A 17331-nucleotide genomic window follows, 5' to 3' on the forward strand; every position below is an offset into this window, starting at 1 on the left:
ATTATTTGTTTACCACTTAGAACACAGCTGTCAGCGCCATCTTGTAACGGCGAATGTGGGCGCGGCTCCCAACAAGAGATTTACATAATTTGAAGTTACAAACATACAGGTAAAGTCAATAAAAATGACCTTGATGGTACAAATTGACCTGCTATTCCCAAACACATGGAAGAATGCCTATTGGGGGGAGGTCCGTGGAAGCCTTGGTTTTGGTTTTGTTTGTTTAACAGGGTCTTGTTATATAACTAACCCCTTGGCCTCTAGCTCAAGGCAATCCTCCTGCCTCAACTTCTAAGTTCAGGGATTACAGGGGTACACTCCCATGCCTGGCTGGTCATGCTCCTATGACCTGTCCAGTGTTGACCTCAGCAACACTTTCTGCTTCTATGGGTCTTATATATCCTTTTATTATGGGATGCTGTGGCATCTCTTTCATAGTCCCTCAACCTTTGACACATTAGACTCACCCTATCTGAATACATGCCTGGCCTCTTGAGTTACCTTTCCAATACAGTGACAAGACACCAGAGGTATTTGTTAGAAGGAAGAGCTTATTAAGACTCATGGTTCAGTCCATGGTTGTTTGGCTGTATGGCTTTGGGCTATGCAAGGATCAGTATATCACAGTAGGAGCACACAGCAGTGGTCTGTAATGCTGGTGCAGCGAATGCAGAACTAGATAGATTGTTGGCCAGCCAGCCTAGCCCAATCAGTAAACTTCAGGCAACTAAGAGAACATATCTCAAAAAACAAGATGGGAGAGCAACATGAGTTCAAACCCCAATCCCATATAAAGGTGGAAGGAGAGGACTAACTCCACAAAGCTGTCCTTCGATGTCTGCTTACGCACACACATGCATCATGCACACATATACAATACTAATAGGCCAAAGAATGCTAGCAACAAAAGCTAAATGGAGAGTTTCTCGGAACAATACTCAGGGTTGATCTCTGATCTCCACAAACACGTGGACACACATGCCTGGGTACACACACACACACACACAAACACACACATTAAAATAAATCTTAAAAAAATAAAGATTGCCGGGCATGGTGGCACATGCTTTTAATCTCAGTAATCCCAGCACTCAGGAGGCAGAGGCAGGCAGATTTCTGAGTTCGAGGCCAGCCTGGTCTACAAAGTGAGTTCCAGGACAGCCAGGGCTACACAGAGAAACCCTGTCTCAACCCCCCCCCCCTGCCAAATAAAATAAATAAAGATTAGTTCCATTTTGTTTCCTAGTAATATTGCTTCATCACGAATTTTCTTGTTGTTGTTGTTATTATTATTATTATTTTGGTTTGGACATGAAATCTGCCCCCCAAAGGCTTACAAACTGAAGCATTGGTCTCTAGCTGGTAGAACTCCCTTAGGAAGATTTGGACACATTTTAGGCAGAGCCTCCCTGGAAGAAATAGGGTTGGGGGTGTGTCTTGGAGGCTATATTCTGTCCTGGATGATCTCTCTCTCTCTCTCTCTCTCTCTCTCTCTCTCTCTCTCTCTCTCTCTTTCTCTCTCTCTCTCTCTCCCTAGCTGTCACGATGTGCGATACTGGACTCCACTGTGCTCCCTTTATTATGGTGGAACAAGACCTCCCAACTGTGAGTGAAGATGAACCCTTTCTCCCTGAGGCTGTGCTCTTGGGTATTCGTCATCTCATCAATATTTAGCTAAGTTGATTATTATCAATGTTATCTTCTCCTAGATTGCAGGTTCTATGATGGTTCTAGATAGTTTTTTGTTTTTTTTTTTTGGTCTGGTTTCAGATGGGGAAAGGAGGTGTTGGGGTTAGACTCTGGGACCTTGCTCATGCTAGGCAAGCCTCTACTTGGAAACCTCATCCATCTCCATTGAGGGCTGGTTCTTGGTCAAGATCACAGACAGCTTAGCTGTACTTCCTAATCACCTGAGCCTCATGCTAATGCCGACCTTCTGACTGTTGGTGCAGGGCAGGCCTAAGATTCTGCATTCTAAGGTGCATGTTGTTCGTTCCTGTCTACAACACACACTCTGAGTAGCCAGAGAACAGGGAAGGCAATGCTCACATTCTCATCTCACTGAGCCAAAAGATGCACACAGCATCTGAACAGAACTGGAGGTGCAAATAATGGACAAACTTTTCTCTTGACATTGCTAAGCCAGCTGACTTGTTCAAAACCAATACCCTTGGCCTTCTAAGCAACTGAGCTACCTGCAGCCAATGAACACACGACAACACTTGGCTCATTTGCATTTTCAAACTGTTCTCTTCCTTTGCTCACACTCTGGTAGGGGTGCTAATGAACTGTGAAATGTCTAAGACACTGACAGAGAGGAGAAAAGCAGAGCTGACCCAAGCACAATGGCTACCCATCTTCAAAAGTCAACAGCCACTATCACAAGGGATACACAACACACACACACACACACACACACACACACACACGGCATTACCAGATGAACTGATGAAAGTTAATGAGTTCATGATAATGTGTTGGTTTCTTGGTTTAGAAATATTCAGCAGCACAGGGATGTGAAAAAGAAAGAAAGAAAGAAAGAAAGAAAGAAAGAAAGAAAGAAAGAAAGAAAGAAAAAAGGAAGGAAGGATGGAAGGGAGGAAGGAAGGAAGGAAGGAAGGAAGGAAGGAAGAAAGAAAGAAACAATACAGCTTATTTAAAATCCTAAGAGCTAGACTGTATGAATTTCCTTGCTTTTCAGTGTCATTTGTAACTATAAAGCAAATTTCTGTAATTATAAAACAATTGCTACTACTTAAGAAAAAAATTAGAGTTAAGTATTCATGAGAAAAATTGTCTAATCAAGCCCAAGTAGCCAATTTAAGATGTTAGAGGGTTGCTAGTCCCCCATAGTACACCCAATAAGGCCACATGCCATTGATACCTATGCTCCAGAAGTGCTTGGTCACACATTGTGACTTCTATGATGTCCTGGCTGCTATGAGCTTATCTTCCTTTCTTAAGCACACCATAAATTCTTCCCATTCTTCCAGTTTCATTCTGTTTTCTGTTGCTATAACTAAATACCACAGATGAGTTAACAAAGAATAAAGGGTTATTCAGATCACAGTTCTGGGGATGCAAGATGGAGCAGCCTTTGTGGTGGTTTGAATAAGAATACCCCAGACCCGCAGGCTTATATACTTGAATGCTTAGTTGTGCCCTCCCCCCAGCCTTGAATAGGCTAAACAAACCTCCTATGGTTTTACAACAAGGATGAAGTCTGCCTTGCTGTATTTGTAATTTCCTACATTGCCTTGAGGAGTTGACCACCTGCTGAGCTTGCTTTGTAACTCAATCCAGCTGAAACAAAGAGGTGAGTCTGTGGGTTTTGCCTACATAAACACAGAGCTAAAAATTAAACTTTGAGCCTTGATCAGAAATCTTTGTCTTGGCTTCATTCTTCTCTTGACTGACCGTCCTTTTTCACTTCCAGCCTCCCTTTCAGGTGTACCCAGTTCTCCTTGGCTGCTGGACAGCTATACTTAGTCATTAGGGAGTGGCACTATTTGAAAGGATTAGAAGGATTAGGAAGGGTAGACTTGTTGGAGGAAGTGTGTATAACTCAGAATGGGCTTTGAGGCTTCAAAAGCCCATGCCAGGCCCAGTTTTCTCCCACTCTGCCTGTGGTTCAGTACTTAAAGGTCTCAGATTCTTCCCCATAGCCTGTGTGTGTCCCACCATGCTCCCTACCGTGATAATAAGGGACTAGGCATCTGACTCTCTATGCAAAACCTCACTTAAATGCTTTCTCTTACATGAACTGCTGTGCTTCTAGTGTCTCTTTACAGCAATAGAACAGTGAGGAAGGCAGCCTTCTTGTTGCAGGGGGAGTTTGCAGTCCTAAAAGATGGTGCTGGGTATCACTCCGGAGATGGTATGATGGTATGTGCTAACTCAGGTCTCCCTCCTCTTATAAAAATATGGTCCCACTAAAATCCCACTAGAAGTGAGGATGTTAGTGGGATTAACATAAGAAATAATCCTCAACTATTGCCAGGCAGTGGTGGCACATGCCTTTAATCCCAGCACTTGGGAGGCAGAGGCAGGCGGATCTCTGAGTTCGAGGCCAGCCTGGTCTACAGAGTGAGTTCCAGGACAACCAAGGCTACACAGAGAAGCTAAGACTACACAGAGAAACCCTGTCTTGAAAAAAACAAAAAAACAAAACAAAAAAAAAACAAAAAAAAAGAAACAGAAAAGAAAAGAAAAAGAAAAAAAAAGGAAGAAAGAAATAATCCTGAAATGAAGGTGCTGAGAGATAACTCTCACATCCTGATACCCTGAGCTTGGAATCTACTGATGGAGCTGGACGCACGGTGTGTGTCAGTAATCCTATCTTTTGGGAGTCCAGATGGGAGATGGAGACAGGACACTCAGACAGAAGCTCTAATATGCATAGGGCAGTGGCAAAGACAAGAGGGACTCTGCTTTAAGAACAAGATGGAATGAGAGAACCTCTTGCCAAAAAGTTGTCCATGGGCCTCCACACACAAGCTGTAGCACACACACACACACACACACACACACACACACACACACACACACACACACAGAAATTGTTTAAAAAAAGAATTAACAAACAGGGTTCCATGAACTTAAAAGACTTCTTTGTCATCAATAGGCGCAGATGCAGCCTACAGAATGAGGACAAACATCTTTGCCAACTATATAACAGATAGGAGATTAGTATTGAGGATATAGAAAGAACTCCACAATCAAACACCGAAAAATCAAATCATCCAGTCCAAATATGAGCTAATGTTCTGAACAGATAATTCTTATGAAGAGAAATTCAAACTGCTAATAACTTCTTCAAAAAGTGTTCAACATCCTAATCCATCAGGGAAATGCAAATTGTAATTACTCTGAGATTGCATTTTACTCCAGACAAAAATGGCTATTACCAAGACAACAAATGTTGGAGAAGATGGAGGAAAAAAGGAACTAGTATTCACTGCTGGTGGGAATGTAAGTTTGTACAGCCACTATGGAAATCAGCTCCTCAAAACATAAACAACAACAACAACAACAACAATAATAATAAACAAAAACCCTCAAACGATCATATGCCCAAGAGACTATATATAAGGGACTCTAAGCTAATACACCATGGAGTCGAACGTGCATCTATGGCCATTGCTGCTCTATTCACAGAAACCAGGAGATAGGACCAGTCTAGTTATCCATCAACAGACGAGTGGAAACACAGAAGGTAATAAATATATTTAACTGAATTTTTTGCAACCATAAAGAAAAATGAGGATTAAGGAGATGGCTCTGTCTGTGAAATGCTTGCCTTGCAATTGGCAAAATCTGAGTTTAATCTCCAGAAGCCGCGGGAGATTGTTGTTGTTGTTGTCTTGTTGTCTAAAGATATGGCTTAGAGGTTAAGAGCACTCACTGCTCTTGCAGAGGATCCAGGTTTGCTTCCCAGCACACATGATCATTCATAATCATTCATAATTCTACTTCCAGGGGCTTCTGGCCTCATGGATATTAACATACAGGTAAAAGACTCATTCTTGTAAGTATAAAAAAATTGAAAATTCAGGCATGGTGAAACACATATATTCTCAGTTTGGGGGAGGCTGAGACAGGAGGATACTGGGGGGTTCTGGACAGCTAGCCAATTAAATCACAGGTTTCAAGCCAATCAGAGACACTGACTGAAAATCAACCAAGGTGTGTTGCACCTAAGGAATGATGGTTGACCTCTGTGTCCACAAGCAGGTGCATGTACACACACACACACACACACAGAGAGAGAGAGAGAGAGAGAAAGAGAGAGAGAGAGAGAGAGAGAGAGAGAGAGAGAGAGAGAGAGAGAGAGAGAACAATGAAAAATGAAATCAGGACATTTCCAGGAGAACATTATGTTAAGCCAAAATAAGACAAATACTCCTATATGTAGAACCTCAACTTAAAATTATACATGTATGTGTATATACTTTATACATATATGTATATGTATGTATACACACATGTATATGTGTGAGAAATCATAAATCTAAAAAAAGGGCAGGAAGAAATCTTAAGGGCAATGTTCAATGAAAACAATAATGGAGTATGTGCTGTAAGAAAGCAAAAGGGGTAACTAATTGGGAGGAAGGAAGGGAACAATCTAGAAAGAAAAGTGCACACAGGGGACAATCAGGGATGGAAGTGAGAAAAAAGTAGGGCATGACACTGTCACAATGAAAACCATTACTTTGTATGTAAACCTCCAAAACTGATTTAAAAAAACAAACAAACAAACCTGAAACCAAGCTGAGTGTGGTATCATATGCCTTTAATCCCAGCACTGGGGTGACAGAAGTCCTCCTTCTCTAAGTTGGAGGCCAGCCTGGTCTACAGAGTGAGTTCCAGAACAGCCAGGACCACACAGGGGAATTTTGTCTCTAAAACAAAACCAAACAAACAAACAAACAAAAAATCAAAAATAAAATCCAAATGAGTTTCAGCAGGGAGATTAACCCCACAGCACATAGGATTCCTGGGAACTGTGCTCAGGGCGCAGGATTGCTGTTTATGGGACAAATTTATTTGTCTGTTCACTTATTTATGTATTGGCTTTTGAAGACAGATAGTTCAGGCTGGCTTGGAACTTTCTGCAGTCTCTCACCTCTGTCTCCTGAGCTCTGGGAGTATAGTTGTGGGCCACCAAGCCTGTCAGCACAGTGCTTTGAATTCCTACTCATGGTACCACATCTTGCTGCAACTATGTTTCTTTATGTAGGAAAGTCTGTAAGTCTGAATTTACAGTGAACTTGAACTTAGCAAGTGTGTCACTAAGTGTAACAGCTGACGACCAACTGGGCACATTACAGGTGCTTAGTAATTATTTCTTAGCTGGAGAAATGAACGAGTTACTTCAGTATTTGAACTCCTGCCTGGAAACCATGGATTTCCTGATAATATTTTATTATGAAATGATATCCATTTGGTGGAGCTTTTTTAAATCAGTAGGCCTTGCTCAATTCTGGTGAAGCCTTAGAAAATCATAAAGGTCTTACTAAGTCTTTGTTATAGTTTGAATCTGGAATGGTTTCTCAGAGAGTTGTGTGTTGGAAGCGTGCTCCCTAGATACTGTTATTGAAAAGCGGTGGAAATACCAAGAGGTGGAGAGAGTAACTTTGAAGGCCTTCTCCTGTCCCAGACCCCGGATGCTTGGCTCTCTGAGCTTCTGGCAGAGAAGAGGTGAGCAGCTTTGTTCAACTGTCAGCTTTGTTCAGATATCATTCATCTGTGATATCCCACCTCAGTACAGGCCAGCCTGTGCTACATGGAGCCAAGTGACTGTGGATGGACTGAGCCCTCTGAGACAGTGAGCAGAAACAGACCTTTCCTTCTTTAAGGTGTCTATCTCACTTATCACAATGATGGAAAGCTGGCTGTCACACTCTTCTAGAAACTGCAACTGTAACTAAGATCGTGGGGAGTGACTGTACACTGGTTTCAGAGGGCTGTTCTCAGGATGGGCAGTGAGAACCGGTCTCTGGGCTGGCCAAAGTCTGGGTCAGAAATGTCTGCATCATGTGCCAGATGTTTAATGCTTTATCGGGCTTGTCCTTGCCTGTCCTTCAGTGTGATAGTAAAGGAAAGCAACTCACAGTCTACCTGCCTTCTTGGGAGATGTTTGATCCCTGTCAGGCCAATCAGTCTTTTCCGTGGTTTTGAGAACTCAGAGCAACCCTCAGTGAGAGGGCTCAGCAGGTCATTGTGTAAGCCCGGCACCCTGGAACACATGTAAAAGCAGTAGGAGAAAAAGTTGTCCTCTGGCCTCTGCATTCAGTATGTGTAACACACACACACACACACACACACACACACACACACACACGCACTAATAATAAAAAATGTATTAAAAAGAATTTAAACTTGGAGCTGCAGGAGAACTTTTACTTGCTAGAGCCCAGAACACTCAGCCCAGGGCAGCTGTCAGCTCTCGTCTCTGTCATGCAGGGAGACTCGGCAGCAGGAGAGAGCATGGACATGAAGATACAGGAATAGAGGAGAGAGATCTGACACTCATGCTGGGTGCTGGATCCAATTATACTTAAGGCCACCTCAGCTATCTGAGCTTCCAGTTGTGACAGCCTACAAAGTCCCCCACCTTGCTTTTTCCCCTGTGGCTGATCTAAATTTCTGCCAGTTGCTATGGAGTTTTGACTACTTCTATTGCTGGGAGAAAATATACCCTTTCTTCTCCACTCCTAATGGGAAGTAGCACCAGCCAGGGAGCCTGCTAGGTGTCTCTGCTCAAACGGAGCGCTGCCCCTCAAGACCCAGACCCAGAGCTTCCTTCTATGACATGTCACTGGAAGCCTCACCGTAGACTATACTTCCTGTCTCTTACATTCTGGTGAGGATATGTGAGTAGCTTTTACTAAGGAGGTGTCAGTGAAAGTGGTATGTGTCGCTGCCTGGCTGGGAGGTACTCATCATGATCTCCCTTTTGGTTTGTTTGGACAGGGTCTCTCCACTAAGCCCAGGCTAGCCCTGAGCTTGAGACTTAGTGATCTTTCTGTCTCAGGCTCTTGAGTACTGGCATTTTAGGCTTGTACCACCATAACGGGATGAATACAAACCATACTCTCTGGGTGATGAGATTGTGTTTGCCTGGTGTGGTGTTGGGGTGGTTCTGAGGGCCTTGCCTACGCAAATACTCCACCACTGAGCTACAGACACGGCCCATACTCTCAGATTTGCTTCCTACCAAGTGAATATACAGACTTCTCGGGCCCTCAGTGGTAGTAGAGCCTCAGCTGACCAGAGCCTGGGTGCAGCCTCCTGTTATGCTTTTGATATGGAGAGAGCTGGGAGAGGCAGTGGTCTTCTCCTGTAATCTTACCTATATAGAGGCAGGAGGATAAGGTGTTTGAAGCCATTCTCAGATGCACAGTGAGTTCAAGGTCTGCTTGGGCAACATGAGAACTTGCCTCAAAACAAAACAAAACAAAACAAAACAAAACAAAACAAAACAAAACAAAAATCACTTACTCATTTTGACATTTTTGATGGCTTCCATGCTGGAGTTGCAGGTGGGGTTTCTAAGAAGTGATTAGACTGTTAGAGTAATTAATGGTTTGTCTTGTTTTGTTCTTGTTGAGACAGGATTTCTCTGTGTAGTCCTGGCTGTCCAAGAACTGGCTTTATAGATCAGGTTGTCCTCGAACTCATAGAGATCTGCCTGCCTCTGTCTCCTGAGTTCTGGGATTAAAGGTGTGTACATATAACCCCACACACATACACAAACACTCACGAATTTATTTTTTATAAAATCAGGTTGTTGGAAGCCAAGCCAGCTCCTCTTTTTTTTTTCCACTCGAGTGTCTGTATGCCCTCTTGCTTGTCTGCCATAAACTGAAGTAGCTATTGTCCCTTTCCAGAAGGTGCCATTGTGCCCCTGGTCTTGCCTCTAGGCTTGACCACATAAACCCCCTTTCTTGACTCAGTCCCCCTCATTCTGTTATAACAATAGGAACATGAATATTTTCAGGCTAAGACAGCTTAATAATTTGACTCTTATTTGCTTAAGATGTTGAAATGTGTAGGATCCCTTTGTTACGGAAACCAGCATTGCTCTATTTGATACATTTCAATGGCCTAGAGCCACCTTAATAGTCTGATGTTTTCTAAGTAAGAGGCACAAGCCAAGCTTAAGGTGCATTTTAGGAGAGGCCATGGTTTAAGACAAGAAGAACTGAACTTTGTGGTCAAATCCAAGCGATGATTTCAAAGATGGAAACACAGAGAGAGTTGGAAAGTCAGCAACCAGGTAAAGTCCAGAAGAAGCAGGGAACGGGAAGACCAAGGACAGATGTAGAAGGCAAAGGAAGCGAGACGCTTGTGGTTTGGTTTGCACGGCCGCCAGCAGCAGGGAACTGGGTGAGTCTTCTGGTCTAGAGGGGCAGGGGTGGGGTTGGCAGGAAACACAGGTTTCTGGAGGAACCATGCCAGGCATCCGGCCAGGGGAGGGGATGAGTCTGATCCTCAGACAGGAAATCAGTCATGACGTCAGAACCTGCAAGGTTTGGGAACGTGTCGGGATACAGAGCTGGAAACAGGTCAAGACAAGTGGCTCAGAACTAATAGTTGAGGTATTGTGGAAGCTCATTTTCTATGGAGTCTTGGGCTGGGTCTCTTAGGTAAAGGGAAGGAAAACAGCCAGGTAGGGATGAAGCATCACAGAGCAGCCCCATCCTAGCGCTCACTGACTACTACCAAGTGATCACACCTCTCGAAGGCCTCAGATCCTCCCCACCTCCTTTTTCAAGAAAAGCAGGAAATTCAGATTTTTATGTGAAATCCCCTGCATATTAAGGGCTGGCAACAAATTAAACATTCCCCGAAACACCTGGTTAGCCAACTAAAACACATCTGTAGGCTGAACTGACCCACAAACTGCCAGCTTTGGGCCTCAACTTAGAAGAAGTGGGCAAAGACTGAAGCATGATTAAAAAAGAAAAAAAATCTATGAAAATTGTTTGATTTTCCCTCCTATTTGTAAACTGCAAGACAGAACAGAAGGGACTTTGTGATGCTGACTAACAACACAAGGACCTCGGTCTTCAGAAGAGGTCCCAGAAGTTGCCATAGATCATCCGTGTGGTCCCTACACCGTTGCAGCATCTTCCAAACTGGCTTTTCAGCTTTGATGGAGCAAGCTGATTTTCCTTAATATTGCTATCCGGTTCATCCATTTAGAAATTCTCCCTTCACAGCTGGGTCTCCAATAAAAGCAATTTAGAGAAACAGTGCCTGAACCAAACATGACCTCGACTAACTGAATTTTATGATAGGAAATGCTTCCAGGCCAAAAACCTCAAAAAACCTCAAAAAAAAAAATAATCAAAGCTTTTCAAAGACTGGATCCAACCAGCTAAGTTTATTGACCTTGGCCTATGTCTGGGTCACAGTCATGCCCAGAGGATGTGGCAGAGGCCTAGTCTGATTCACTTAAAGGTAGTGTTTTGAGGTTGCCTATTATCTAGCTTTAAGGCTTGTGTGTCCCGATCATCCTGTTTGCCCAGGAATGAGCTATTCCTGGGATGTGGAGTTTTCAGGGCTGTATTAGTCAGGGTTCTCTAGAGGAACAGAACAGATAGAATGAATCTTTTTGTCTGTCTGTCTGTCTGTCTAGATTTAGATAAATAGATAGATAGATAGGTAGGTAGGTAGATAGATAGATAGATAGATAGATAGATAGATAGATAGATAGAGACAGGTAGATATGGGAATTATTAGACTGGCTTATAGGCTGTGGTCCAGTTAGTCCAACAATAGCTGTCCACCAACAGAAAGTCCAAGAATCACAGTATTACAGTAGTTGTTCAGTCCATGAACTGGATGTCTCAGCTGGTCCTCAGTATATACCAGAATCCCAAAGAAGTGGGCTCTAATGCCAGTGAAGGAATGCTTACCAGAGAGAGCAAGTCCAAGCAGGAAAAAAACAACAGCTTCCTTTGCCCGTGCCTTTCTGTAGGCTGCCACAGATTTCAGGTGTATCTTCCCACCTCAAAAGATCAGATTTAGGGTTGATTGGTCTCCCCACTTCAAATGGTTTAATTAAGAAAACCCCTTCACAGGTGTACTTAGCTGCTTGGGTTTTAGCTAATTCCAAATATAGTCAGGTTGACAACCAAGAATAAGCATCACAAGAACTACAAGTTGGACATCCTTGGGCAACTTATCATGACTGGTCACCCTATATCAAGAGGTCCTTTTCTTAGTGTTCACACTATGACGCTTTGACATCTTTTGACTGTTCCTGGGGAAAAAAATGACTAGGGACACAGCTCTCTTAGAGCTCCTGCCTATCATGTTAAAGGCCCTGGGTTTGGTTCTCGTACCAAATCATTGTCGTCGTCATCATCATCATCAATGACAACAAGAACAGCAACATTATCTGGTACATCGGAGCATGCCTGTAATCTCATACTTGGGAGGTGGAGGCAGCAGTATCAGGAGGTCAAGTCCCACTTTGGCTATACGAGACTGCTAAAACAAACAAACAAACAAACAAACAAACAAACCAAAACAAAGCAACAACAACAAATCCAAAAAACAAATCAAGGTTTAAGGCCAGTCTGTGCTACATAGTGAGACCCCTGTCAGAAAAATTAGTGACTCACATGCCAGTGAGATGGCTCAGCTGGTAAGGGTGCTTGCCACCAAGCCTGATCTTGAATTTAATTCCCGGGACCTACATGTGGAAGGAGAGAATTGACTTTGGAAAGTTGCTCTCTAACCTCTTAACATTCCTCTCACCACATAAGCAAATAAATATAATAAAAAATTAAACCAATCAACTCAACCAGTCAGTATCAAGACAAAACAGAACAAAAAAACCCTCTCCTCCATGAACTATATTGGAACTCTCTTAGCTTTCTTACTGTTTCTAAAATTGTTCTCTCTCTCTCTCTCTCTCTCTCTTTCTCTCTCTCTCTCTCTCTCTCTCTCTCTTTCTTTCTTGATGGTGCTGGGGATTGAACTCAGGGCCTTGCCTTACCTATCTACCCATTTATCCCATGCTAGGCACATGCTCTACCAATAAGCTTCACTTCTAACCTTTTAATCATTCTTTCTTGTCTTTTACTGCCTCCTCTCCCTCCTCCTTCCCTCCTCCCCCTCCTCTTCTTCTTCCCCCTCCTCCTCCCCTTCTCCTCCTCTTCCTCTCCCCCCTCTTCTTCCCCCTCCTTACCCTCCTCTTCTTCCCCTTCTTCCCGCTCCTCTTCTTCCCCCTCTTCCTCCTCTCCCTCCTCCTCTCTGTTCTGAATTACTCTTCACAGTCCAGCCCTGGGACTTCTGTTCTCTTTTCTGCCTGTCTCGGTGGATTCCCCTTTACATAGATGATGTCTTCAGTCAGTTCTTGAGTTCTTGCCTGAGCTCCAACCCTCAAGCTCCAACAAGCTCAGGAGCATTTCCCCAAGGACGCCCTGAAGGTTGGCGACGGTCTCACTCTTGAGTCACTGTCTTGCAGTCCAGCTCCTGCTCACTCATTCACCGCCTTCTTCTACTAGCAGCAACTTCATCTTTTTGAGCCCTCGGCCACAGAACCCTGGAGTCGTCCCAAATTAGCATCACACACTGTGTCTGCAGCAGCCACCTGTCAGCCAGGCACGTGGAAGTGATTCAGTGAGTGCTTACTGAATCAAATCAGATCTTGGCAAAAGAGTCAAAAGAAAAGGGACGGATCTCTGAACCCTACTGTAGGCTTATGAAAGCCCCGTAAGGGGTTTGAACTGTAGCTCAGGTGGTACAGTACGCTCTAGAAACACAAAGCCCTAGGGATGCTATCGCCAGTACTACAAGAACCTGGCATCACATCGTTGTAATTCCAGCACTCAGGGGGTAGAGGCATTATTATCATTGTTGTTAATGATTATTATTAATGTTCCTGTATTATTTTTAAAAATCCAATAACTTACCAGGATTTTAAGAAAAAGTGTTGGGGGAAATCTGGGCCATGTTATCACTGCTGATACAGTAAACGCAAATTTTCACTGATGAGGTTTCAACCACAGGCATCCATCTGACCATCTCCAGGGAAGTGTCTCCCAATCCAGTCAAGTTGGCAACCAAGATTTACCATCACAAGTCCACTCCTTGCCAACCTGACACCTAATCTCTTTAAACCATACTTACTTCCCAAATAAAGATAATAACCAAGGCCATGGTCCTGCATAGCCTACCTATGCCGTGTACAAGAGAACATTCCTGCCTAGAGCAAAAGGCAAAGGTTTATTCATTTATTTATTGTGTGTGTGCATGCCGTGTGTGGAGACCAGAGTCAGGCATGGTGGAAGCTGCCTTCACCCCCTAAGCCACCTTTGGTTGCTCAAAGAAGCCAAGTCTTTTGAGGGACTTTAGAGCTAAGACTTTGAGGGCCTGAACTGAGCGTGGTATGTTTTAGGTTTTTAAGATTTTCATTTATGTTGTGTATATGAATACACTGTAACCATCTTCAGACCCACACCAGAAGAGGGCTGGAAGTTGAACTCAGGACCTCTGGAAGATCAGTCAGTGCTCTTAACTGCTAAGCCATCTCTCCTGCTCCCGGTGAGTGGCAGTTTATACTTATAATCCCAACTCTTAGGAGGCTGGAGCAGGAGAATCTCCATGAACTTAAAGCCAGCAGGGACTACATAGTGGGTTCCAGGTCAGCCTGAACTACAGAGTAAGACCCTGTCTCAAAATACACACACGCGCAATACACACATGCGCGCACACGCCCCATAACACACACATTGATAATAATAAATACAATTTCAACTAATAAAGAATGTGTGTGAGTTATCTGAAAAGTACTACCCCTTTTCTATAAGGAACTTGAATGTCCTTGGATTTTACTCTCTGTGGCAGGTTTGGAGCCAGGTCCCCCACAAGCAGGGATGACTGCATTGACTGATCCACTGCCAGGTGCACCAGGTCCCTGACCATCACAGGACCAACACGCAAAGTCCAGACTCCACTGCTTTGCCTCATTTGCCGGAATCCTGACAGGACAGTGTTTCTACTCACTGACCACTCAGGATCAGGCCAGAACGAGCAGACAGAATCCAGACAGTTTGCCCTCTCATTTAACTTTTCTTGAATTCTTCTTTTAAAAGCTTTTAGACTGATGTTTGTGTACATGCCTGTGAGACGGTAGACTTGTGCCAAGTGGGTGCGAAGGTCAGAGAACAGTTTTCAGGAGTCAGCTCTTCCCTTCTACTGATGTGGAATCTGGGGATCAAACTCGGGTTGTCAGGCTTGGTGGCAAGCCCGTTTACCTGCTGATCCATCTTGCTGGGCCCTACGCCCACCCCCTAATTTATTTGGTTTTATTTTTATTTTTGAGAGATCATGGTTATGTGGGGCAGGCTGACCTCTTAACTCTTTTAAAATTTTTCAGTTGTATTTCTCTTGTTTTATGTGCATGAGTGTTTTCTTTGCATGTATGTAAGCGTACCACATGCCTGCTTGGTGCCCTTGGAGGCCAGAAAAGGGAACTGGCTTCCCTGGAACTGGAGTGACAGACAGTTGTGAGCTGCCATGTGGGTGCTGTGTATTAGACTTGAGTCTTCTACAAGATCAGAGCTTTTACTGCTGAGCCATTGCTCCAGCCGCCTAACCTCCAACTCTTGCTCTCTCTGCCTCGTCCTCCCCAGTGCTGGCATTGCAGGTGTGCTCTCCCTGCTTGGCTATAGTAGGTGTTTCGTGAGAGCCAGTAGCTCGGAAACACAGCTCTTGTTTCTTAGCGAGCTCATCTTCCCGTGGATCCTCTCGTTCAGCTGTGTCCAAGTCTGCACTCTCTGGAGCGACTTTCCTTAGCAAGCACACAGCAGGGCACACCTTGGGCTGGGCTCACCCAGGCTCAGCAGCACTGGCGTTTGGCCCAATTAACTCAACAAGTGACAGCAGAGGTGGGGTGCTTTCTGTGGCGTATTCATTGAGGGGTATTCCAACACTCTTCATATCTGATAATGACAGCATGCACACGTCCACCTCCCATCATGACCACCCCCAAATGTTACCTGCGATTGCCAAATATGTGGTGGGAGGCAAATTGACTCTAGTTGGTTCTTTTACACAGAAACTGGCCAGAAGCCCATTCTAATCATCGTCATCATCATCACCACCACCACCATCATCATTATCTCAATCCTATAGTCCTCACAAGTCATGCCCCAGCCTGCAGCTGTCCCCAGAGACAGGATAAAAGGACAAGCTCAGTGTAGGATCCAAAGCTGGCCCTGACAGTCTAAAGAGACAGAGCATCCACTATCTTATCCAAAACTCTTTTTAGAAAGCACCCTGTTCCCAGATGGATGGGGACTGGGTGCACAGAGAGACCAGGTCGGCTGGGCTTGGAGATGTTAGAGACGGCAGCCTGAGTCAGCAGAGGCGCTGCAGGCCCTGGGGATTTCCATGGGGAACTGTGTGCACAGAATTCCCCCTGGGATGATGGTCTAGACAGAGCTCACCCTTCCCTCTGCTCAGCTCGAGCTTCTGCTTCCCCATTAGGAAGAGGAAATGCTCTGCCCGTTTATTTTGGGATTGAGGATGTGTGGTGCGTGTGCCTAGGATGGGCACCAGGGCATGTCTTCCTGCAAGGGGCATGTTGGGAAACATGTGGCTTGGTGCCCCGGTGATGCAGGTAAGCTGTTACAACAAATGGTAGACTGGAGGGAGACAGTGCCTGAGAGCACGGTCCAGTGAACAGGAACACCGTAACAGCTTAAGAGCAGGCTAGAAACTGAGGTGGTGGCACGAGCCTGGAAGCTGAAGCAGCACCTGAAGTAAGGGAGCAACCCAGGATAGAGACAGACAGACAGACGGATGGACAGATATACAGACATACAATAGATATGTAAATTAGAGCCAGGTGTGGTGACACCCAGCTGGAAGCTGAGGCAGGAGTATTGCTAGGTTTGAGGCTAACCTGGACTATTTACAAGACTCTTGTCTCAAAAACAAAACAAAACAACAAACAAACAACAATGGGAAAAAAAAAAGCCAGGAGTCATTAAAGTAACTTCCGTGACAAATCAACACAAAGAGAGAGTTGGGCTCTGGACTAATTTTCTGCATGCTGTCATGGGGCCTAGCTGGCTTACCTTTTACTTAAAAAAATGTTTTCTTTGGCACCATTTTAATAATGGCATATTATTTTTATATTTATTTATCTCTTCACTATTTAAAAAAAACAAAAAGCTTTTTGATATGATATGCCACATTGTTGCTGTTATTGCTGCTGCTGCTGTTGCTGTTGTTGTTGTTATGAATGTGTGTGTGCTGCAGTTGGTTGTCCAGGTGAAGGGACAACTGTGGCCATCAGCCCTCACACTCCATTTTTGTTTGAGAGAGGGTCTCTGTTGTTTTCCACGGCATGTGCCAGGCTGGCTAGGCTTCCATCAGCTGGGAGCTCTCCTGCCTCTACCTCCCCATAGAAATTCTGGGAATACAGACATTTTCCCAGATTTTAAATAGATTCAGAGAATTTGAACTTAGGTCTTCAAGATTGTGTGACAGTCACCTTGCCTACTGAGACATCCCCTCAATCCCCTACCACATTATTTTGAGTGCGAATCGATACCTAAGTAGGTGGGATTCACATGCCAAAAGCACAAGACTCCTCCAAGTGCCGGTGGATCAGGTACTGTTAGGGGGTCTGTCATACCCTCTCTTCTTTCTGAGACAGGGTCTTACTCTAGCCTGGGCTAACTCGGGGCTTATTCTGTGGCTCAGGCTACCCTTGAGCTTTGCAGGACTCCTCCAGCTTCTCAGGGCTGGGATTACAGAAGTCACCTTGTTGTGGTGAGAAGCAGGTTCTAATTGGGGCCT

The 17331-nt window shown here is 44.4% G+C and overlaps 1 long non-coding RNA gene across 2 annotated transcripts in view; it reads left to right on the plus strand.

Moving 5' to 3' along the window:
• Window positions 1-17331, plus strand: part of Gm29709 — a 24356-nt gene continuing 7025 nt past the window's right edge. The window contains exons 1-3 of one of the 2 annotated variants that reach the window (XR_003950098.1): window positions 1-109; window positions 1538-1605; window positions 3216-3415. This is a non-coding gene — a long non-coding RNA (predicted gene, 29709). Of the gene's footprint in view, window positions 110-1537; window positions 1606-3215; window positions 3416-17331 lie in introns of those variants that run through there. The other variant, XR_001780658.2, reaches the window with a different exon arrangement.

Source organism: Mus musculus, chromosome 12 (assembly GCF_000001635.26).
Source record: "Mus musculus strain C57BL/6J chromosome 12, GRCm38.p6 C57BL/6J".
Taxonomy (NCBI): Eukaryota; Metazoa; Chordata; class Mammalia; order Rodentia; family Muridae; genus Mus; species Mus musculus.